Here is a 24424-nt window from a genome sequence, read left to right as displayed (position 1 = left end):
TAAGTCATAATTTTGGTCCTTAGCCTACAGTGGCCTAAGGCAGTAAAGCAGGTAAAACATGCTGATTTTCATGCTGGTATCCCTGAGATTGTAATACTCATAGTGAAGACTTTTGAGGAGCTACTACCTCCAGAGCAACAGAAACCTGGACTGAACACTGAGGGTCAAAGGGACTGCCTGCCTGTGGGAATCAGCCAGGTCTGCAAGCATGGCAGGATCAGAGGAAGACCCTGGAGGCAGTGGGCAGGGCAGTGGCATGGACCAGTTCTGCTTCATATCTGGGACTGGGAGTGATTTGATTACGTTCATGGTAAGTTCAGCCGGGAATTACCTATCCCCCTTAGAAAGTCTGTATATGCTCTGTAGTCTCTTTCCAAGAACCCATCCTCTGGGCACCTGAGAAAGTGCTTGCTGCAAAAACGTGGTGAAACCAATGTCTTTTGGTTTTGGGTCAGACAGTATGACCATAGAGTAAGGAAAACCCTATGACACATGGGATATTTGTCAGCTCTTACACTGGCATGTAGAAACAGGAAACTATGCTAAACTGGACATCCAGGCTCCTTGGGCCCATGTTTTGATGCACAGCTGGGATCACGTTCTCCCAAGCCCAAATAAAAAACAGTTATTCTTCTATGCTTTTATTTTGTTTCACAGAGCAACAAAAGTTTCCTGCAGAGTATGACTCACAGCCTGAGGATCATTTAGCTTTCAGTGTCCAGCCTCTCATTGACAAAGACCTGTGAATCATAAATGTCTGTATAGTTTGGGAGATGGAGGTCTTTACAGAGTCCTGGATTGGACTTTTGGATGGCTGTGCATTAGCAGCTGAAAAAGAGTTTGCAGTCAATAATAGCATGTTCCCTCATCATTAAAAATCATTAGTGGGAGATGTAACACAGGAGTTATAGCTTCCATAGTAAACTATAACTCAGGTATTGTGCAGGCTAGAGATTGGAGTAGGTAGGTTATACAACTTTCAAGAGTACATAAAAAATGTCTAAAAGCTTACTTACACTTTATATCAGGAAAAATATTATATATATAAAAGGCATCCATTCCCCTGTTTTAAGCTCTTCCTGTTCCAGATGTCATATACCTTTCTCTCTTCAGCAGACAACACATATTTTTAGACAAATTTAATAGTCGTTTTGCATTCCTGCCTGTTTCCCAAAGGTGGACTTGACCCTTGTGGAGATGAGGTACACAGCACTATACTGCTTGCTGTGCAGGCATGCTTCCTCTGTAAGCAACATATTTACTTGAGACCATGCATTCTTTAAACTTCATCACAGGACTGCTAAGGTCAGAGATAAAACTTGCACATCATGCTGTTTGCAAAACATCTCAGAGTGACTAGAAATGTGCTGGAACAGCCATATTATGCCCTATGGAGCCACAAAGATTTGCTTCTAGGGAGTTAGCTCTGCTTGGAAAAAGAGCTTGCACTGACCATTGTGTAGTAAATTACACATTCTTTCCAGCATCAGCCTCATACTTTGGTTTTCCCTTGACACCTCTGACAATTTCACAGGCCATGACCTGTTTGTGTATCTCATGGAGAGGACGAGTTTTATTACAGATGTTAAAATGGCATCATACTGACTAGGAAGCTTAGACATGTGCTCTGAAATCAACCTTTACAACTTATCTACGTACCTGCTTTTTTTAGTGTGCACATCCTCGCAACATGAAGCCAGGGATTCCCTGTTGGGTGTGGTGGCTCTGCTGAAATCCTACCATTTTGCTAAATTATCCTTTCAAAAACCTTCTAAACCTGACCCAAAGTCTGCTGGGAATCTCTTCAAGGTTTTGCATCAGAACCCCTCAATCTGATTGTGATTAAATGTGTATAGGTGAATGTGCAGTGTGGGACCTCTGAGGAAAGTCAAGGTACCATAAAAGAACATTCCTATCTATTTGGTAGTAGGCAGGATCAGTGAACTGACTGAATTCCAAGGAGTTGCAGGAAAGCATGATTATATTCACAGGCGTGTTTCATGGCTCTGTGATTCCATACTAGGTTTAAGGAGGAAAAAATGCAGTGTATGAATCCAAACATTTATAATTCAGAGAAATCTCTTTTCAAAATTCCCTGTCAGAAAATTGGCAAGATTCTGCTTGTATGGACCTTTTGTATATAACAAAGTGTAATAACATGAAATGTTGCCTTAGGAGCAGAGAGACAGTTTCCATAAAATTTCTCTGCAGAAATATATGTATTTGCATAGAAATCCATTGAATAGGTTTCTTTGGAGCTTTTGTCTTTTTCTTTTTGTCCTGCTTGACTTGAACACGTACTCCCAGTTGCTCAGGGAGTGTTACCATATTGCTTTTACATTGGTCTGCATCATAAGAGGAAACCTAATTTTGATTAATTCAGAGCATATTTTGTGAAGAATTTTTTTCTCTTTCTCCTTCACAGTGAGAGACTGTTGTTGAGTTTTGAGGGTGTTTGAACAGCTTTAATGGAGCTGATGTTAAGGCAGAATTAGAGTTGATATATTATAGCAACTGGGACCAGCTAGGGAAAGCAGCACATGTTCACTGGAGAGACAAGGACAGAGATACCCAGAAACATCATAAATTAACATAATGCAATGACATATGAGAAAAAAGCTCCGTACTACGGAGCGAAATTGCTATTGCGATGAATGTTTATTTTTTGGAGTTACAAAAGGTATGTTTTAGAGGCTATTAGTTAAAAAAAAAAAAAAAGGAAGGGGGGATTTCGTTCAACATCTAGCCACATGCTTTTGCCTGCAATGCATGGAAACAAGGAGAGCATTGGATTTCACAGATAGCACCACAGACATCTATAAAGGCCTAATCCAGTGTCACATTTCTGCTTAGTGCTGGCTAACTACCAGCCCAATTTGCTGTCTTGTCTCCCCCTGTGTTTCTTCATTGTTTCAAGCCATGCAGAGACTTATCCTAATAATGGGTCAACCCTCAGCCAAATGTGTTCAATTGAAGGCCACCATGGGAGAATGGCAGGATATTGTCTTTCCAACAGCAAGTGAATTTCAGGCAGCTTAAGGCAGTATCCATTTCACTATAATGCTGGTTTATGTTACAGCCCTTTTCAAAGTTCTAATTGCCCTGTACTGCTGACATTTATAGACATCCCTGACTTTAAATGAAAACACAACACTGAGGTCAGGAGGAGGTTCTGGGACAGCAGAGACCCCAGGTGAGGCCAAAGGAAGAAATTACTTCAAAACTTGCAAATGCCAAACATGTTGTGGTGGGGGGAGGAGAAAAGAGAGAAGAAAACCCAGAGGGGAGGGACACCCTATTCAGTCTGAAAGGTATGGATGGATGCCTAAGAGTGACTCTCGCTTATCCACATATTCAACGCCTCTAGCACAGCTAATCCTCTCTCTCCTCAGTTTCTCTCCCTTAGGTATAAACATTTTAAAGTATTTATTCATCTGAATGTTTGTGACTCTATTTTGGCCCAGCTCTTCATCTGTGTTACATTGGGTGAGCTCCAGCGAAGTCGGTGACTTTATGCCAGCTGGGAAAATGGTCTCATTGGAGAGGGAAAGTGCACTGCCTATTAAAGAGACAAAACTCACAGAGCTTCCTTCTTCTGTCCACACATCCTTGTCTGAGAGAAACTGATTTAGCAGCAGTGATGGCAGGAAATATTGCTACACAGGCTGGCCCTTGCTTTGCAATGCACTGCACAACTCAGCCACAATATGGCGTAAAATCTGACTTAAAGGGACAAGGTGAAGAAATAAGGCATGTCTCTCACTCATGCAAGGATCTATCTGTTCAAGTGGTGGATTTGCTTGCTCTATTTTACTCCTATAGTGTAAATGGCTCCGTTTTTTAAGTATAAAAATGTCTTGCAAGAACAAAAGAGAAGGGATTCTACTGTGGTTTTGTGGATTATTATTTGTTCCCTCCTTTCTACAACTGTTCTTACACATTTCTAAGGGGATTGAAGCCTGGCTTGTGATCCCAGATTTTTTGACATCCCTGGGGCCAAGGCAGGCAGGTCAGAGTGGCAGAAATCAGGGTCAGTACTCAGGAACAGTTTCTTCATTCAGCCTCTTCAAAAGATAGCTATACCTTCAAGGCATCACCCCATCCTACACAAGGGAAACTTGCATCAGTGAGAAATGGTGAGGAAGAAACTCTGCAGAGGTGCAGCCTTGGCAGCCAGTGAGAACATATTAAAAACATGTTTAAAACTTTCAAGTTTGTTAATTGAAATGCAGTCAAGTTTATACATAATTCTTTATTTCTGTGATAACAGGCTGATATTTCTAATTGATATTTATAACGCTTTTATATGGCAATAAAACTGTCTTCTAAACATAGTCAGCTGTGTGCTGATTTTCAGGTCCTGTGGGTTATCCTGTCCATAGATACTCTTCTACACCTTTTCTGGTGTCTGGCAAACTATCTAGTGGATGTGTGCCAGCCATTATGCAAGATATTAAATTGCTTTATGGCGACAAGTGAGAGTATTAAGACCAGTTATTTAGGTTGTTAATGATGATAATGATCCGAATCAATCTCCAGTGCTTTTCAGTAGGAGATGAGTGACAAAACACTTTTGAAGATCCTGTGATAAATGTCTTAATGTGTTTGATTCAGTTACTCATACACAGATTCTTAAGTGTCACTCCAGAGACCTGACTGTGTGTGAGAGAAGATATCTGCTACAGAGGACTGGCAGATAAGAATAGGAGAGAGAATCAGACATTTCTGGGCCATAGCATGAATACCTTTATGATAAGGACAGAGGAATGAGGGGGATGCTCCCATATGTTTAGGGGGATTGAGCCTTGGGTGTCTGACAATGCCTATACCACTGACCTCCCTTTAAATTCAAAATTATCAAACCAAGGGCAAATTCTGATAACAAAATAAGGCCTGCAGTGTGCAGGAAGAATTTAACTTGCTTTTGTTCTTTGTTGAAAAGAAGCACTGTTGCCAAATAGCCAGGCAGTGAAATTCAGAAGATATCTATTCACTTCAGTAGGAATATTTTAATGTGTCACACTTAAGAAAAGGGCATGGCAAAATTCCTCTTCCTGGGATGATTGCAACTACGCAGAATCAAAGAATCGAATACAACTAACTTGTGATGAGAATAGACAATAAGGAGAAATTCAAATTCTTCTGACTTGGTGTTTTGTCTTTATTTTGAAAAATGCAGTTCAAGTTTTAAATATCAGCCTGTTAATACAGTGAAGCTTCAGACCCCAGTGAATTTTAGGTCCTTGTAAAGTAAACCTGGACCTAAAGCAGGTATTTCTCCCTAAGTTTGTGTCTGCTTCTATTTCCAGACACTGGCATAACATACTGAAGTTCCTGTTGGCAGAGAGGACAGTGGAGGCCCATGGTACTGATGTGCTAATTTGTGCGCTGGAATAGAGGTGTGGAAGTGATTTCTGAGCAGAATGCACAGGCCAGACCTTCTTCTCCTTCACTCCTGTAACTGCTCCTCCCTTACAGAGCTGAGACTTAAAACCTTGCTTTTCTTTCAGCATCCTACTTGTGTCAGGGCTAGTCAAGTAACATTTGTGCTGTGTTAAGCTCTTGGTGGCCTTTCTGCTGACACCTTGGGAGGCCTGGGCTGCAGCAATTTTGTCCATCTTCCCTTTCTGCTTAATCCATTCTTGTCCTACACAGCATGGGAAACTTCAGAGCTGGAGAGAGGTAAAGCAGAGGAAAATCTCTTTCAAGTGTATTCATGCAGCATCCCATCTTTGACTTTTTCCAAAACTGAGTATCCATTATCAACAGATCCAGTGACTACAAACAAACTCATCTAATTTTTATTTTATTTTTGTGAGTCACTATATTTCAATCAAAAATTGTCAAACTCAAATTTATTACCAGAGTATAAATAAAATTTTCTATTTCCTCCTTCTCCTCTTAATTTCTACCTAGTGCCAATATTGTCTTAGGAGAAAAAATGTTGTCCTACTAATGTGATGTTCCAGTTCCCTTAAGCCCTTGGTAGATTTTATTTGAGGCTTTTATTCCATTTGGATTCTAGTTGCTCACAAAAAATAGGTCTCTTTAAAAATATGTTTAACTTAAAAATATATACAAATGGGAATCGTAGTTCAAACACAGCTCCTTGTTCTTATACTATCATTTCTGAGCTGCAACTCTGATCTATGTTTCCACTGTTTTCAGATTTCATCTTGTTAAAGGGAGTATTTGGTATGTAGCACAACGTTCAGCCAACACTTCATTGCATTTTGGGATCCAATTACTCATGCAGGGTTTTGGTCTTGTTTTTTGTAACTTGGTGTAAGTTTCCTTTTCCTGATGAGGTTTTATTTTAATTCCCTTCTGTCTGCAATGTCCTGCAAGTATTTAGTGTTATTTTTTAAATTGTGGTGGAAATACAGAATAATTATTTCCTTTTTAACAAATCTGGAATGGAACCAAATCCAGATGAAATGCGTCTCCAAGATTTTTGAGTGAAAACAACATTAAAGAATATCTAATTAGACCTACAGTAATAACATCACCATCCCTGTTACGGGACATATATGTATATAAAAGCTTGTGATCTGCTGAGTTAGGAAGTTAGCAAGCTGGAGGGTCTACCACAATTTCTGAGTGCCCAATCAGCTACACCACATATTACACACACCATGGAAATTATAACCTACTCTATAGCTTTTGTGTAATCAATTTGGAATGACCAGATTTGGTCTCAAAACAAGACTTACAGGATGCAAAAACCACAGATCTGAACAAAACCACAATTCCCTATATGCAAACTATCACATTTTTATATAGTGCAGTGAATCTAAAGAATTTAAAACAAGATGCAGAAAATCTGAAATGCCAGCAAACTAGTTGTGCCATTCACCTATGACCACCAAACATTACTCTGAATGTCCTATACAGCCTGTAACTTTTTAAAGAACATTGAATGGGTACATAGGAGTTGCCATCTATGTATCCAGGCACATAGCCTCACCAAATCCTAACATAACATCTCTTCTGCTTGTAGTTGCTCAGCTCCTGAATTTCAATACAATCTTTAAATGATAAACTTCTTTACTCTTTGAAACATTTGATCTGTCCCTGTGAATTTCAAGTAACATCTGTTCTTAAGAATTTCAATTCTTTTGCTCAGCACTGATGTAAATTGTTGGGGTTTGGTTAAGGAGTTTGTTTTTAGTTTCCCCCCTCTACTGCATCCATTTGCCATTTTATGCAAGTTTTGATGTTTTTGTTCATCTTGGCAAAAGCCAGAAAATGGGATATCTTTAATAAGAAAGTCTAGACATTTTGGAATAACCCAAAGCATGGTGGGCCAGTTCTATTCACATCGAGGTACAAGGCAGCATCTTTTATTGTAAAGGCCCCATTTATTTTGCCACTGTTCTGTTGCCTTACCTAGTTTGCCATGAATATGGTGAAGTTAATGAAGTAAAAAAGAACACCAGAGGATAAATTTATACCAGGCATTTCAAAGTCTGCTTTCAAAATATATGCTGAACTGTATTTCTGTTTAATACTCATGTTGTTCCAGTGAGGGATGTGGCAATAAGCTCTAGTGGGTTTGTTTTAGCAAACTGACAGGGCAGTGAACTGATAAATATTCTAGATAGTTGAATAAAAGTAGTTCTGCCCATATCCTTGGTTTTTCAGGCATGAGTAGGAATTTTGTCATTCTCCCTTCTAGAACACATTAAGCACAGACATGATGATGCCTGCCTGTGCTGATCCATAATGTAAGAATAGGGACAATGCTTGCCTTGGAAGAGGTGAATTTCTCTACTGCAACTGACGCCCACATTTTTGAGGCAAAATTTTCAATATTGAAAATTCAACCAATTCACATCACACTAACAGTTACCTTGATGTTCAGGCCAGTATGCACAGTCATAAATATTCCAAGATTCTTGAGGATGTAAAACTCATTAGACACAGCATGTATCAATCCCTGAGCTGCCCATTTTTGCTTCCCTTTACACCCATTTAGGAAGAAAATAAAAATGTTTACTATTACTTTCTTTTTATGGCACTTTTGCCCAAATTGCCCAAATCCCTTCTGCAAGGAGGGACAAGAGAATATAGAAATTACTTGGAAGTTGTCTTCATTTTATTGTTCAAATCTTACCCACAGAGGCAGCTGGGGTGGGATCCTGGGGGGAAATGTTTTAAGACAGAGGTAGCTGAAGCTCTGATCTGAAAGGAGAGGCTGCACAACTGTGTGGCCACAGCTGCTTGATGTAATACAGGGGCACATATTGCCCAGATTGATGGCTCAGAGAACTAAAACTGTCTCCTCTCACCCCTGTGATAAATCCATGCTTGCAAGTTATGGCTGCTTTAGATCAGAGAAATAAAAGATAGGGAGCTACAAATGTCTGGTTAGAGAAATAGCTGAGTAACCTGAATCAGTTTGCAACACAGACATTCTTTTTTGACACACAATAGCACAGTATATATAGTCCTTTTCTAAGCTCCAGGGAAATGTTCTGCTTTCTGTTGAGCCCAGTGAAATAGATCTGGATTCTCTGCAACCCTCCTGTTATCACTGAAGTATTTAAACACCTTATCTCTTATCTCCATCATGCTGTGAATCAAAATGATGGAGTGAATGATCTGAAACTTTAAGCCATTAGTCTAGAGTTTTTTAAAAAATATTTGAGGATAGAGTCAACAAAGAAACAGTTTTACCGCTTTATAGGAAAACAAGATGAGGGGAATGGCACAAGATTTCCTTTAGTGTGTGATCAATGCTGGGCCAAATAATGGTTAAGCTCAAATCATGTCTTTCTCTATCCTGCAGCTTTTTTATAGAAATCAACACATTTCCTGAGCACTAACAGGAGTTTCTGATGGTTCACTGTTCTCAGACAAAAACAATTGCCCAAGGTTGGGTGCCCAATGGTCCTGTCCTTGGGGCAGAGCTGTCAAGAATAAAGAGAATTGGCAGAACACTTCTTTGTTTTACTGAAAGTGTCTCAAATTCATTGCATTTTCAAGAAAACAAATGCACACATTACACAGAGAGGTTCTGCCATCAGGAAAATATTGACCGGATGCATTCATACTAAAGAACAAAAAACATAAATATAAACAAAACCCTGACAAAGAAAGACATTTAAATATTTTGAAGAATGTGTTCAGAGTAAAACATCTACATAACCACTTGGTCACAAGTGATTCAAAATACAAAATACAAAAATAATCTCTAATTTTTCTAGAGGTCAAGTTGAACAATGTGGTTCTGGTTTTCTGATATGTCCTGTTGTATCACACAGCTTAATACAGTACAAGACCTCTGGCAGATGAGAACAGAAGTTCCATTCACAGAAATTATCAAATCCAGAATACAGTTTTTCCATAACATAATATGTGTGTACAAACTATATATATATATATATGTCTAAATGTGTTTTCATTACTTCCTAAGCTCTTGCAAGGCATAAGAAATCAACAGAGTCAAATAGGCCACCACAGCACATTCTCCTATCAAGCAGAATGCATTTATCAAACAGAAACCTAGTTAAAGACTGCAGTGTAGCTTCACAGAGCTTAAGCAGATGTATTATTTAGTGGTGAATTTCCTGAGTGGGCTGATGGGGACCTGAGAAAGTCCTAAGGTTCCTCTTGCACCAGAACCCAGAGTGGTTTTCCAGAGTAGCAGCTATACCAATGACCAGATTACTTTCTCCCATTGTATCTATTCCCAGCACAGTCAGGTCTTCTCTTTGCCCAGACAATTCCTTCTGCTATGCATAAAGACCACTTTGCTATAATTTTCAGTAGAAAAGGAAGTGATTTAAGGAGAAATAACCCATAAATTTTGAATTTCTTGTATCATGGGTAGCATCTATTCATTTGGGGCGGGGGGCAGGATCTGAATTGTAGCAGCACAAGCTCAATTGCACCTTATGTGAGCTACCCTTCTATGGAAATATATGTGGAAAGATGTGAAGGCAATACATGCCACTTTGCCTATGCCTGGAAACAGTTGTGCTTTCACTCATCCCCCCTAACTTTAGACATCTGCCAATGGCAGTGAACTTTTCTCTCTCTACTGACAGAGAAAGAAATTTAGAAAGTCTCTGTCTGTAACTTAAGCAGCATTGCCAATGATCTGAAATAAGTGGGATGATTCTAACTTTCTGTGGGGTTCTGCCATGGTCTATCTTCCCTTAAATGTCTAGAAGCAGCTTCAGTAATGAGACATTTTAATTATTGAAATTGCCCTTGCCAAGCCCAAGTTTGCACACAATGTACCCATTTGTTCATGGTGGTTAATGCTGAAAATGAGCCTAGCAGGTAGCCTTGCATGGCACTTCATGATCATATACTTTGGACATGTATCCTAGCTTTCACACTGACACAATAGCTAATTATAAAAACAAATTGTAAGCCTATCTGTTTGTCCTTGCCTGTTGCCAAGTAATGTTTAGTTTGATGTGGGACAATAGTATCAAAATTCCTGAACCAAGGTTGATATATAATAAGAGAATGATGCTAAGAGAAAACAATTGCAATAAGTAATTTTCCCCATAAGGAGAAGAATCAGAAAGCTATAAACTGTTCTACAATTTTACATGCTTTTTTACTTTAGCATTAGCTTGTATGTCAGAAGATAAACTTCATTTCGTTTCTTAAAGGTTGGACTATAATTTCATCTTCTTCAATATTTGTAACAAATGAAGAAATCTGTAACTCTCTTTATTGACTTACAAAAACCTCAATAATCTCTTGAGGGCTACATGTCCAACCTTGAAAGATCAGGTGAATTTTTTTGTTTCTAAAAATCACAAAGAAGTTAATATGGTATGAACTTTTATAATATAGTATACACTTCTATAATATGGTATACCCAAGTGAAGTTTGGATCCATGATTCCAAAGCTGTCTGCTTACTTTGTGACTTTGATCCAGCCAATGTCTACAGCTATGCATAATTTTACATATTCTGACCTTCATGTTGTCAGTGAAAAAGATGCAGCTAATGCATAACCGATTGCAGATTCACATCTTAATCATTATCACAACACAACAGAACCTTTTCCCCCTTGTACATATTTTCAAGTTGGGATAACCTGACTAAAATTAACATACTTTCTAAGGCATTGGGAAGCAAATATAATTGAAGCCTTGCTCAGAATGCATATTTATTTTTTCTCTTTAGGATTTCTGAGTAAAGCTGAATCCACCAACTCCAAAATTTCTGAAACTTTTTCAAAGCTAGCCAACATGTTTTTACATATGTTATGTTCAGGTTTTATTCTATATCCGCAAGTTTTTAAATTCAGCCTCTTAACATGTGGGAGACTTGGGCCAGTATTTCTCTAAATGCTGCTCCCCTACTGACAAGTTCCTAATGTGCAATCTTTTGCTTCTTAAATTCTACTTGGTTGCCAAAACCCAGGCAAAGATTGGAATTAGCTGTCCATAGGTAAAATTCCTAAATTTCAGTTCAGTTGACAATATTAAAGTCTTTTTGAAGTTCTAAGAATTACAAATCCTTTTTATTTCCCTTGGTCAGTAGACAAAGAAAATCTCTGTGGCTGAGACTCAAGTCAGAAGCACCATGGCTTCAAAACATGCAAACAAACAAACAAAAAGCAGAAAAACATTTCCTGCATTCTCTCAAATTCATAATTATTCCAACTCCTTATGGCTTGGTCTTTACACCCAAACTTCTGGAGGCATTTTTGTTCCTCATGACGCTTCAGCACTTCCTCTGGATCTCTCTGCCTGTAAAGAGAGGAAAGCTTGGCTTTTAATTTATCAGCTAAGTCCCTGATGAAAATTAAAATACTTTTCCTGTTGTGGTGGAGAAAGAGTGCTTGCAATGGCTGGACCTGTCCTGACAGCTCTCTGTGTTTATTAACTTGCCTGAAACTTTTGTTTTGGGATGTCAGCCATTATTCTCTATCAATGTTGAATTTTTTATAGAAGACCTCTGGAAAATAGTTTTCTGTTAGAACTCTTCTAGTTTTATAGCAAAATACTTACCTTTCATCATAGAAAAATATGAAAGAAAATTGTTTATATATGTTAATATTTTGCTAACATCATGTATTATTGGACTTTGTTTAATCACATCTTTAATTTAAATGAAAATCTGGCTCCTCACTGTGACCAGAAGAAAAAATACATTCACCTCCACTGTGTTGTGTCCAAAGATCAATAGCAGGTTCGGGAGATAGTGCAGTCTATTTCTGTATAGCAGATGCTTTTTAGTGTAATCATTATTCATTGGCTGCAAGGATTTTCAGGCAGACTGCCAAGCAGCCCATGTGCCTCTGCTTATTGCCACATTTCTTAAAGGTAGGTTTTTAATTGAGAAAGGGAGAGATCATGTGTGATTTGCTATGCAGTTCTTGACAAGTAGTATTTTACATTAACTGCTATGACATTTTTTCACAAGCAGGAAGCTTTGGAGAATGTGATCTTCCTCTCCAACAAGAACATATTCAACTATAAAGCTCCATAGAACACAACTGTTCCTAAGAAGAGAGAAAAACTGGGAAATTTTCGGCACTAGGCTGTAGTTCAGGCCCTTAGATAAGTGTATGCAAAGTACACATATCCACCTTAGAGAGCAAGCAGTATGTTCATGTATGAATTCCTTCTCCAAGGCAAAGGTACTCTTACTAGGCACTTTTCATCTCTACCTAGACCTGTATTTTCTTCTATATTTTGTACAATATACCCCTCCCATATGGTAGGGGATAAAACACACATTTACAGATGAGTTTAATTCCAGGATCTGTTGAGCAAGACAAACATATGGTTTTCATTTTCTAGACCTTATCTAAGATTTTACAGATTTCCAGATCACCGATCCTTAGGTCTTGATCTGTAGATATAGGATGTAGCCCTACAGGGATAAAACTATAGGATTCTGTCTTAGAAAAGCTAAAATACAGTAAAAAGATTAATGCATTTCTTCAGTTCAATCTTGAAAGGTACAATTTTCACATTTGAATGTCTATAACAAATAAATAAATTTCTAGTTTTTAGCTCACTTCAGGTTTGTAAGACTTGATTTCAGCACCTCCAAATGAAAGTGTCATATGGGTATATAGATTTCTTAGTAGGTATCTAGTTGGGCTTCCTCTTACTTCATGTGTGTGTCAGCAGTGTAGATGTACGTGTGAGCTGATCACCCAACTCTTCTTTCAGGCAGTTAAGAGGCTCCTGGAAGGTCCTTATCATGTCTTCCTGCAGTAGAATTTTAAAGTAGATCTGTTAACCACACCCCAAAAAAGTGTCTTTTTAGTTTGTTGTCTTTTTTTTTTTTTAATTTAATGTGTTGGCAGAAGCTGGGGATTTATTCGTTGTGTAGACATCCATCTTGTGGGTACCACACACACCTTGCATGCTAACCCACAGAGCTAATGAAAAACAACCAGGTTTAAAAACTGTCAGCAAGAGGGACGTGATATGAGGACAGAGTAGAAGTGATAATACATTAGTTCATCCTGGTTCTAGCTCTCCTTCATCTTCTTCAGCATCACAAATTGCAAGCAAGAAAGAAAAACTCATTTTTCTGATGTGCTGCAGTTGCCCAGCTTTGCCTATATCAGCTGACTGGAAGTAAGATTGAGCTTTCTTGCAGACTGGTGGGATAAACCAACCTCTGAATATGGGAGGAATGAAACCAGAGTGTACCAACATCTCACCTGCATTGTAATGTGGCTGTGAGACTCTCTCAAGAGCTGCTGTCACCTCTTGTGCTTGCACCCAGCTCTGAGCGCACCCTTTTCACCATCTGTCTTCCATCTGTTTTATGCTTCATCACCTTGGGAAGATTTTGTAATATATCACTGGGGGTTGAGAAGACTATACCAAGATGTATTACTAGAAATAATGAAGTAGAAATTTAAAAAATAATAAGTATACGTAAGAAAAGTTTCCTAAAGCTTCCTAACAGTGAACTCTAAACAGGCATAAAAGGAAAGAAGCTTATGATTTACAGGTCTGTTCTTCAGTGTCCTCTAGGCTGACCTTCAGAGGCACTACACAGCAGTCACAATGCACTCACATATTGACAGACCTGCTCATGATCAAAAGGTGCAAGGGCCCATGACCATTCTGAAAATATCTCTGCAGGTGGTCTACTACTTTAATAACTTCATATATCTGGCACTTTGCTCCACCTTACTAGAGCACCAGCTCAACTGTCTTTACAAGATCTCCTGTGTTGTTCCACAAAGTTGCCAAGATATGAATAAAAATATCCAGACTTTCATGTCCACTCCCTCTTTAACTTATCTGCCCCTTTTAGGAAACCTGACTGACTGTAAATATCAGTTTAAATTATACAGACCAAATCTACTAAACTTTCCAACTATATTTTATAGGTAGACATCATCCTCCTCCCAAATGGAGAACATCTTGGGTTTACTTTAGACCATGTGAAAAATTAGTTGCATAAACCCCAAAACAGATGTAAAAAGTTAATTGTAAGGCATGATGCTGAACTGGCATGGGACAGATTAAAGTCACAGTACTCAAACCTGAGCTACTAGAGGCTGCTGTGTGCTGTCAGTCAGAAGGAAGGAAGGAAGGAAGGAAGGAAGGAAGGAAGGAAGGAAGGAAGGAAGGAAGGAAGGAAAAGAGTCTGCAAAATGTTCTCAGACACCAAACAAGTCTATGAGGATAAAAATAAAAAGGAAAAAAATCCCCATAGTTTTATATTTGGTCTGAATTATTAAACAGTTTTTACCATCTCTGATTTCTATGGCTTCAGACTTGTGCATTGAAATAGCCTCCACTAGAACTGATGATGGAACTCCCACTGAATTCTGGGTGCTAGGCTTTTATGTGTAGTGTTTAAGGAGAACTTTTTACTAATTTTGAATGACCTAAGTGCTATTTGAGGAACTTTCAGCTCCTATAAAAGCTATTGTTGTCTTCCTAGTACTGCAAGCACATTTCCATTTTAAAAGATATCTGTACAAATATAAGTATTTCCACAAGTCTTTTCTGCTTCTTATTGTGTTTAACAATAGATATTTCCACTGATAAGCCTGAGCCTTAAAAACTCATTATCTTACACATGGGTAAGTGAACCTTAATCAAATCAAAGATTGGGTCTTCAAGTCTATTTGGTCTGTATGCTGCCTGTCAGTGTTTTTATGTTGGTGTTTCCTGCTAGTACATCTGACAGCCTGAAGTGAAGCTCCCGAGCTCCACTGGTCTGCTCCACAGGTCTACAGCTACAAATGGAATAAGGGAGATCTGCAGGGAGATGGGAGAAGCCAGTTCATTCCACACAGATGTGCCCATTGCAACTACTATGAAATGTGCAAAGCAGGAGCATACTTCAAATATTCTGTCTCCATGTTAAACTCCCTTCTCAGCACCACTGTGGCACAGGTCCTTCTGAGTCTCATTTCTTTCCCTACCTGGAAAAAAAAAGATGACACCACTTCTCTTGTGTTCCTACAATTGTTTTTTTGGTTTTTTGTTTGGGGTTTTTTGAGGGGGAGGGAGAACTAATAGAGGGATACATCATTTAGCTGGCAACAGTTTAAGTTTTTGATTTAGTAATTAAATATTCATGAGCTGGGTAAGAAGGGACTACCATGAGTGCTCCTATGCAGTTTAGAGCTTTTTCTTTGATGATGGAAAGGAGAGAGAACCTTCTTGGGGCAGGAGAATATTAAATGATGCTCACACTTCTTGAATGCCATCACATACTGTACATTCTCTGGAGAGGGTGAGGAAGAATGTTACCATTTCCAGTTGTCATGGGAGGGAATGGTTAAAGACCCTGCTTTGCACAGACCTGGTTCACATAGGCATTTTCTCACCTTTGGATGAAGAAGACAATGCCGTGTCCAGCCTGTGGATCCCAGAATCTTTTAGATCATGAGTTACTTGGGCTTTCTGGACTTTCTGATTTTCTTAACATACATACCTCATAGTGTTTTCATTATCATGACTGCAGCAGGCACTGAAATATTTCCAGTCCATCCTCTGATGATGGGATGTTCAAATGTCCACTTCTGGAAGGATCCAGATATTGTGTGGACCATCATTGGTTCCAAAAGGAAGGAAAAGCCTATGTTTCCTCACCACATTTCCTCATCTGTGTCCAGATCTCCACTTTCACCCATGCTGTCTGGGTAGTCTTGGGCATATAGTCAAACTTGGCTGCCAAGAAGTACCAAATGCCTGAAGCAGATAAAAAAGGTTGGGTGTGCTGTGTGTGAGTCATCCTAGTCTGAAATTAAAGAGAACAAAAAATAAATGTGCAACAAGGGTGACAGGTTGTCACGCTACAGCACAGCACAGCATGATTGTGTTTGCTGCTGGCTTCATCCAGAAAACATGATTTGGCTGGATTCCTTTCCACATCATCTGTATGGCAATGTCACTTGCTGTCTTTTCATCACTATCTGATGTGGTTGATATCTGCAGTTTCATTCCTACAAAACGCTAGTTGCTTTTGCCATTGATTTTTGTGCAAGACACTTTTCCATGTTCTTTCATTTCTAATTCATTCCCTTCTTTGCTTGTCTTGAATGTTTCCATGTGGTAATAATTGCTTTTAGTAAATCTATGCTCCTTAAGAGAAGCAGAAAAGTCAGCATGCTGGCATAGACCACAGCAGACAGATTGTAAAGTTGTGTTCAAGTCTATTGAGGTTTCTTTCTTTTTTGACAGAACTGGACAACAAGATCTGAAAAGAGCAAAACTAACTTCAGAAAATCCTAGTTCTGTCCTGCAAATGTCAATTTTGTGTGTCATTTTTGTCATATGTGAAATAGTGAGAGAAAAAAAAACAGGTTTGATAAAAAATATGCACACAGCAATATAAACAGCAGATTATATTAATAACATTAATAATCTTTCTATCAAAGTGTTGGGAGTTGTTTTCCTTTAGTTTTCCACTTCATATAAATTATCACTATTGTCTGGGTTTTTTAGTCATTGAGGCCTCCTAAAAAACCTTTAAACAATGATTGACTCTACCAAACATAAAGCAGAGAATAAATCTTTCAATTTGAAGCAGAAGAAACAGTGTTTTGCAGAAAATAATCTTTTATGCTCACCAGCCTTCACCTATATTTCCCAAGATAAACAACTGTAAGACTATGGGGTTTGATGCCTCTAAATTAATTCCTGGATGCTTTCTCCTTAAGTATTTAACATGAGATATTTGAACTGATTAAAATTATACATACTCATCAACCTTCCCTGTGTTATAAAATAATTAAACTAAAATGCATTAGATTATCACCATGTCAATTATCAATAAATCATTCATTGTCTTGAATGGATTTATACCAATTTGGGTGTGCTGCAAGTCTGGCCAAAGAAGAGTAAGTTCCCTTCTCGGGAAATTCTTTGGCATCAGCTCTTCCCATATTCTAAGAATAAGAAATTAATTGTGTGTGAGTTTAAAAGAGAAAATAAAAAAATTCATGGTAGCAAATAGCTTTTCCCCACAAATGCTTACAGACTGAATATCCTGACAGAGAGTTTTCGAGATACTAACAGAAAAATTGCATGTGACAGAAGAAATATTTTGTACCAGAAAAATCATCAAGAAAAGAACCAAAATAATGTCTGGAAGTAACAGAAAGCAGAATTGCCAGTAAAACATTTTGCCATATTACAGAATGATCTCTAGCAAGAAGAAAGAGCTAAAGTATTATAATTTATGCAAATAAGAAAGTAAAAACTAACAAATTAAATTGCATTAACACAAAATATCAATAAATACCATGTTTATAATTGGATGCAGAAATAAGTACTGACATGTAAATTAAAAAGATTTTTTTCCACTGCTCTGAATACCTGAGTACCTTGGAAAATTGCCAGAAAACCTTTGAAACAAGAAAATGAACCCTGCCTGTGCTGAATGGACTCATATACACTGGCAATAATCAGGCTCACACTACTAAACAGAATTACATTTTCCATGGTGGGTTTAGTAGCCGAACAGCAGAGAATACATTGGAAATGTATAGTGTATTTGTTAGCTAGACTGTGGTTTTCTGAATACTTCCAAACTATAGACTTGGAAAAAAGCTTCCAGAAAGTAAAAATCTCACTATACTTCCCAAAAAACCCCAGACAAAACATGGAGACATATTTATGAAAGGCTTAGATTTCTCTCTTCCATGTATTAGCATTTGGACTCCATACATATGAGAAGGCTCAAAGAATGTACATCTTACAAGCTAATGTGCCACCTTTGTTACAACAAATTATGATATGGAAAAGTTTTGCCAATCCCTTTGCAGGAAAGTTTGCTGTGGTGGAATCAAGATTGTCTGGGAGAGCACTTGGCTCCTTTACTGTGAGATTGCCCCTTCCTTGGGATCCCTTTTTTCACACTACAAACATCATATTCTGCAGCAAAGGAACCAGGAATATCAGTGAATAAAAACTTATGTTCTTATCACATGTTTGTGTTTCAATGTCAGTATATGTAGGACGGCCTCTTGATCTGGTCTAGCAAAAAGAGGAGGAAAGGAAAGAGCTAAAAATAAAACAATTTAGTGAAATGAAATGAAATGAAATGAAATGAAATGAAATGAAATGAAATGAAAGGAAATAGGGTAAATTGGAACATTAGCTAGAATTCCCAGTGTCTTCTTTAAAAATAAATATATGGAAGAAAGACCCTAAGATTAGCTCAGCTGGTTAGAATATGGTGCTAATAATGACAATGTTTGTGAGTTCAATCCCCACACTTAAGAATTTATGTTCTTTATGGATCCCCTTCAGTTCAGACTCATCTGTGATTCTGTGAAAGCAACCACAAGACTGTGGAAATTTTGGAGTTTTCTTTCTTTGTTCAGTTATTGTTTTTACAAGTTTTTGTTTTGTTTTTTTTTAATTGTGATAACATCAGAATAGCTTGATTTATAGTATGGACTACTATAAACTACTATATAGACTACTGGCCTACTTAAGAGAGTAATGAGCTTCAGAGTAGGATAACAAGTGCAGTGAGGTAATGCATGCAGGGAAAGGAAGCAAAGAATGCATGTCTTTGACACCCAAATTTTTGCTCACGTGATTGTCCTGAGAAACTATGGTATTCTAACTACACATTTTCTGAAAAAAATAGATTTTGTATTGTTGTTTGCAATTCTAATCTATTGGGCATTTCCAGAGCTACAGGTAAATCCATACACAACCTTCTATAAAACTTGGGATCACTTATTCTAAATTAATCCATTTTTGCTCTTATTCTAAATTAATCCAATAAATAAGTCTGGGGGGAAAAAAAGAGTACTTATCCTTTATAATAAATGTAGAATTCATGCTGCTAGATTTAATTTTTAGAACTGCTAAAAATTTATTTTATAATTTCCTACAAATTGCAATATTATAAAATTCCATGATGCTTATTCTGCCAACATGTCAAAACGTCACATGAGAAGTGCAAAAATTTATAAAACACTTACTAAAACTTGGGGTTTAGTACATGACAAACTTGAGTAGCATCTTTAATTCATGCAAGCCTAACAAATCAGTATTTCATCAGCTTCACTGAGACTTCCTGAGCTACTTCCCTTATTAAAGGAAAGATAGGTGCTAATTTCTGTTCTCATATATATTTATATAAATCTAAAATTATTCCAGTTTAAGTCAATGAAATTAGTTAAGCTTCTTAAAGATGTTGCACTGTGATATCAACACTCAATTTCCACTCAAGAGGAACATATTAATACTGTCCAAAATCTGCAAGCCTCTTTTAAAGAAATTAATTTATAAAAATCTATATACAAGTGGAAAAGTTTTTTGAAGTTTGCTTGTAATCATTTTGCTCTCGGAATTGTGAAGTATTCCTGTATTGTATCATGGTCATGCTTTGCATACCATGAGATATTAGTAATGACTGTTAAAGTAGCCTGCCATAAAAAAAAAATATAAAACTGACATGATATTTGACAGGATTACTGTTTGAAGGAAGAGAATTACAAAATGCAAGAAGCTAAAAGTATGATCGCTTTCTGTATTTCTTCATATTAGCTTTATTGGATATTAATTTTTCTATGCTGTTTCCAACACAGGGAATAATGTGGGACAGACTGTCAAATGTGTTTTCAGTCTGCTCTTAATTGGCTTCCATTGATGCCCATGGATTTAGGCATTCACTTTAATAGCAGATTTTGTTCAACATTAGACATATTTGGAAATTGCTTCTGCAAGTTAGTAGTGATTGGGAAAAAATGTTTTCCTCAGGCTGAGCCCTCCTTTGGTTAAGTATTGCCTCAAAATAGATCCCACAGTGGGACAAATGTGTTTGTTGCTTAGATATGGTCTGCCAGATTTTCATGTGGAATATTTCAAGCCGAGAAGGGAGGATGACCTGTACCGTGCAAGTTCTTCATGGGCGTTTAACACCCACAATTTGAAACCCTATCTCTGTTTATTTTCTCAAATGAAAACTGAGAGCATGTTTCTGGGTCCTAGGTTTGGACCAGACCTCCCTGCCAGTGAGGCCTGGCAGGAATGACTGAATAAGCAACAGTTTTGGGTCATGCTAAAGTAACCCTGGTTTGCTGGCTGGGAAGAGCAGCCAGAACTCGCAGTTGCTCCTGGGCTGGCTGACAACTGAAGCCTGTTGTTGCTAGCCCTTCCCCTGACCTTCAGCTTGACTTTTGGCTACTGACTTTGTTTTGGTCCCTGAACCCAGCTCCTCATGCTAAACACTGATTTGGACTGTGTGTGTGCTGTTGCTTAAACAAAGGCCATGTGATAGGTTTTTCAAGTGTGGAGAGTAAATCTTAAAGAGTCTCATGTCTTTTCCAAGTGTATCAGGACGGGCCACCCCTAGTGAATTTAGTGCAGGTGTTCCTTGGTATCTGGGTTAGCTGAGTGTGGATTTGAACAGCTACTGCAGAAAGCCATCCTCTCATTACTGCAACCAGATGTGCATGCCTCACATGAGGTGCTAGGACTCAGGACATATCCTGTGGCTCACGGTGCAGTATAAAGTGGCACTACCCTGAATTGTTTTCATTGTGCTGGGAAAGACTCTGTTCCTTTCCAGATGCCTACACTGAAGTGCTCTCAGCCCACCAACTTAGCAACATTTCCTTCCTATTCGTTATGTTCCATATTTCTGTCAAGAAATTTTTTCCTAACAGATGGTAAGACACAAACTCTACAGACCTGTTCTAACTGTTGACATTAATCCAGCTTTCATTTCTGAGCCTCAGAGCATATTTTGAGATGTGAGGTGTACAGTAGGGTAACTGGCATCTGAAGAAGGCAGCTTGGCTTTGTTAAGGAGATCACAGAGACTACAAGTGGATACAGCAGGTTTTAATAACTACAGCATTTCCTCATGCTGAATGTCAATATTGGAACAGAGTGCCAGGACTGCATTGCCATGCTTTCTGGGATAGGCTTTAAGCAGTTGCATGACGGGCATGCTCCAACCAGATAAGGATGAACAAATCAGAAAAAAACCATCAAGCCATAAATGGGTGATTGTTTCTAAACATTTCCCTATAAACCGACCTTCAGATGGCTAAAGCTTTGTGGCTTGTAACAGTTTAATGCTGCCAGTTGCAAAGGACTGCAGTGACAGGTAAGTCATTGCTGTCCTATGTGTGCAGTCGACGACCTCTAAAATTCCTCACAAAATTCAGATTTCAGGACTTGATGTAGTTTGTTCATTACTAGACTGTAATGCTGAAAATACTTTGAGTCTGAATTGGCACTAGAAGAGCTGAACTTAGATCTGAGTAGGCCTTTGATAGGAGCATATCTATCTGTTTGTAGACCTCTTTTAAGCTTTGGTGGCAGAGTACAGTGAAGACTGAGGAAATATGTGTGGAGCTCATTCTCCAACACAGTGCCTTGAAATTTCTGCTGCAGAAAAAATTGGCCAGCACCACTGTGCCAGCAGCCATTGAAATTTCTGCTACAGAAAAGATTGGCCAGCAGCACTGTGCCAGCAGCCATTGACATTTGGGCTAATAGGAGTAGGATGCTAAGTGAGGTTGCAGGAACACAATTCATTACAAGATGCTGTGAGATCTGTGCACTTTGCAAGCGCTTAGGGCTTAAAGTGATCTCAGGTCAGCCAGTAGACTGAAGTTACACACTGGGCTTTCAACCCAAATTTTGTCTGATATCTCAAGTGAGTTAAAGCCCAAAACCATATGGATCAATATACCTAGTGCATCCTGCAATTTCACTTGCAAGAATTGCAGGATTTCTATCACTAATGCCTGCATTGTGCTCCATTGGATACTGTAAACTATTTTTATGTATCTGATTATGTGGTTTCTCTACTTAGAGGCTGCCCTGAGTCCCACTTGCTAGGGACCAAAAGTGAAATAAAGAAAATGGAGATCCTATGCTCAAATAAAACTTCATGTAGAAAATCTGAGTTTAACCCAGGGAATATTTTACACCTGAATAAGTAATTTGTCAGTACTAAGAAAAATCTGGAGCTGTTAATGGCCCCATAGTAATGTTCACAAGCCATCAGTAAGAATTAGGACAGTGGTCTCTAGATTGCTGTGTTCAGCTTTCCTCCATTGGCATCTCTAGTCTGGTCTTCCTTTTTACCCATACAGGGGTCAAAGAAACCCAGTTTGAGGTTGTCTTGACTGAAAACTGCTTAATTCCTCTGGTCCCAATGCTGCTAATTGCCATTCCAGCTCTACTTGTTTTTCTGTCTCTAGCTGAGTTTCAGTAGCTTCCATTTTTCAGAAGGGAAATGAACTTTCTACTTATGGAAATGGTGAGTAATTGGTCCAGCTCATCATAGTATAGACAGGTTCTTAGTGAATTACCAGATCAAAATACTGGTATTATGGATACCAGGTATATTAGGTGCAACAGATTTGCAGGGACATTCTGGGGCAATTCCAAGAGCAAGACAGTGCAGACAGATTATTAAGAACAGTTCTGAGGAAGTCTTGGATGAAGTTCAAATCACTGGAATGACTAATGCATTTCAGATTTGGCCAGGAAGCAGCAGTAAACCTTCATTTCCAACAGAAGGACACCAACCATTAAACAGTGAGGTTTCTTTGACACATCACTTTTTACCAACTTCACTGTCACAGGAATTTAATCACTGGTTACTTTTACTATCAAGGCAAATGGTTATGTGAGGTTTGGGCACAGATAAGATGATTCGTTTCTTCTGTCCAAAATATGTTTGCTACAGGCTAGGTTTGCTGCTAAGTAGGCAAACCACATCTGAAGCACTAATGCTCTCATAAACTGACTTCTGCTTTCTGATCATTTCTTTTAAACACAGCTTCTATTCAGCATCAAAAAATATCAGCACTTTTCAGAGAAACTAGATCTCTCAGCTTTGACACATGATTTAGCACCCTGATCATTACACAACACATGGTTTCAAACTGTCTTTTGCAGTTTTAAATGTGTGATGTTACTTGAACTACACTGTCTTTTTCACAGACTACACTGGGAATTTTATTGTACATATTTTCAATCAGGGTTCCTGACACTTGAATATAGTTTTCTCAAATAGCAGGAACCATTGAAACACTACATGAAACAACATTATGCAGTGTGCACTAAGCAGGTGCAACTTTCCTTGCCTGTACACAGAGGTGCTGTGAAGCCACAAATATTTTGAAATGGATCTGTCTTACCCCACTTTTGACATTTGGAGATAATCTGAAAATAAGCATAGCACAAATGCCACGACTGCTAGGGATTAATAAGTTCCTTTCTGCCCTTTTAATTTCCTTCTTAGGTATCCTGAGACATTTATCTTCACAAACTCTTCACAGAGACAGACTGAGCACTTCTGAGGTAGCACTTGCTTCTATCAGTATGGAATTTTCCATGGGCAAAGGAATGGGTGAGGAAGTTCAGCTAGCCATGGGGTACCTTCTTTCATCCAGCTCACCACAGGCCCACATAAGTGCTATAACAGCACTAGGGAGGGCCGTGGCAGTGAAAGGCTGAGCCCACAGGACAGCATGAGAGCTCCACTTACAGCAGCAGACTGGATTTCTACCAGATTCAAATGATCCTGGAGGTATGGCATGACTAATTCTCATGGCTGACAGCCACTGGAAAAGCCAAATCAGCACAGCCTATGCTTATTGCTGAATCAACTCCTTTCTTACAGCTTCAGAAACACAAGTCTGTGCTGCCTGCCAGCAATGAGAAAGATTAAATGTGGATGAGAAACTTCAGCCTGTGAGAGGATGAAGGAACTGAAGCTCTCTGGTCTCCCCCGTGTATCACAGGAAGAGGAGGCAAGATACAAGGGTTGGTGGGAAGAGTGCCCTTTTGTTGATGGACAAGTGCTGACAAGGATTTCTCCTTGACAGCATGTTCCTGCACTGGCTATCTTGATTGTTCATCCCTCCCAGTGACAAGATTTGTGGAACTACAGCACTGTACAGCTTCAAGCAGCCTTGAATCCCTGCTTCTGCCAGGGTGGCAGTGCCTCATGGCACACACCTACCCCT

The 24424-nt window shown here is 38.6% G+C and overlaps 2 long non-coding RNA genes across 2 annotated transcripts in view; one reads left to right on the top strand and one right to left on the bottom strand.

The window, feature by feature from the left end:
• LOC110479691 (uncharacterized) overlaps positions 1 to 24424 on the bottom strand; it is a 258058-nt gene that overhangs the window by 127063 nt on the left and 106571 nt on the right. The gene's annotated exons all lie outside the window — the stretch shown is intronic.
• The window catches only part of LOC110479692 (uncharacterized), an 82951-nt gene that overhangs the window by 44297 nt on the left and 14230 nt on the right, over positions 1 to 24424 (top strand). The window contains exon 2 of the long non-coding RNA XR_002466974.3: positions 5310 to 5399. This is a non-coding gene — a long non-coding RNA (uncharacterized LOC110479692). The remainder of the gene's footprint in view (positions 1 to 5309; positions 5400 to 24424) is intronic.

This window comes from Lonchura striata, chromosome 3, assembly GCF_046129695.1.
Source record: "Lonchura striata isolate bLonStr1 chromosome 3, bLonStr1.mat, whole genome shotgun sequence".
NCBI classification, from domain to species: Eukaryota; Metazoa; Chordata; class Aves; order Passeriformes; family Estrildidae; genus Lonchura; species Lonchura striata.
The sequence above is the reverse complement of the archived record's forward strand: the minus strand, read 5'-3'. Positions and strand labels throughout refer to the sequence as shown.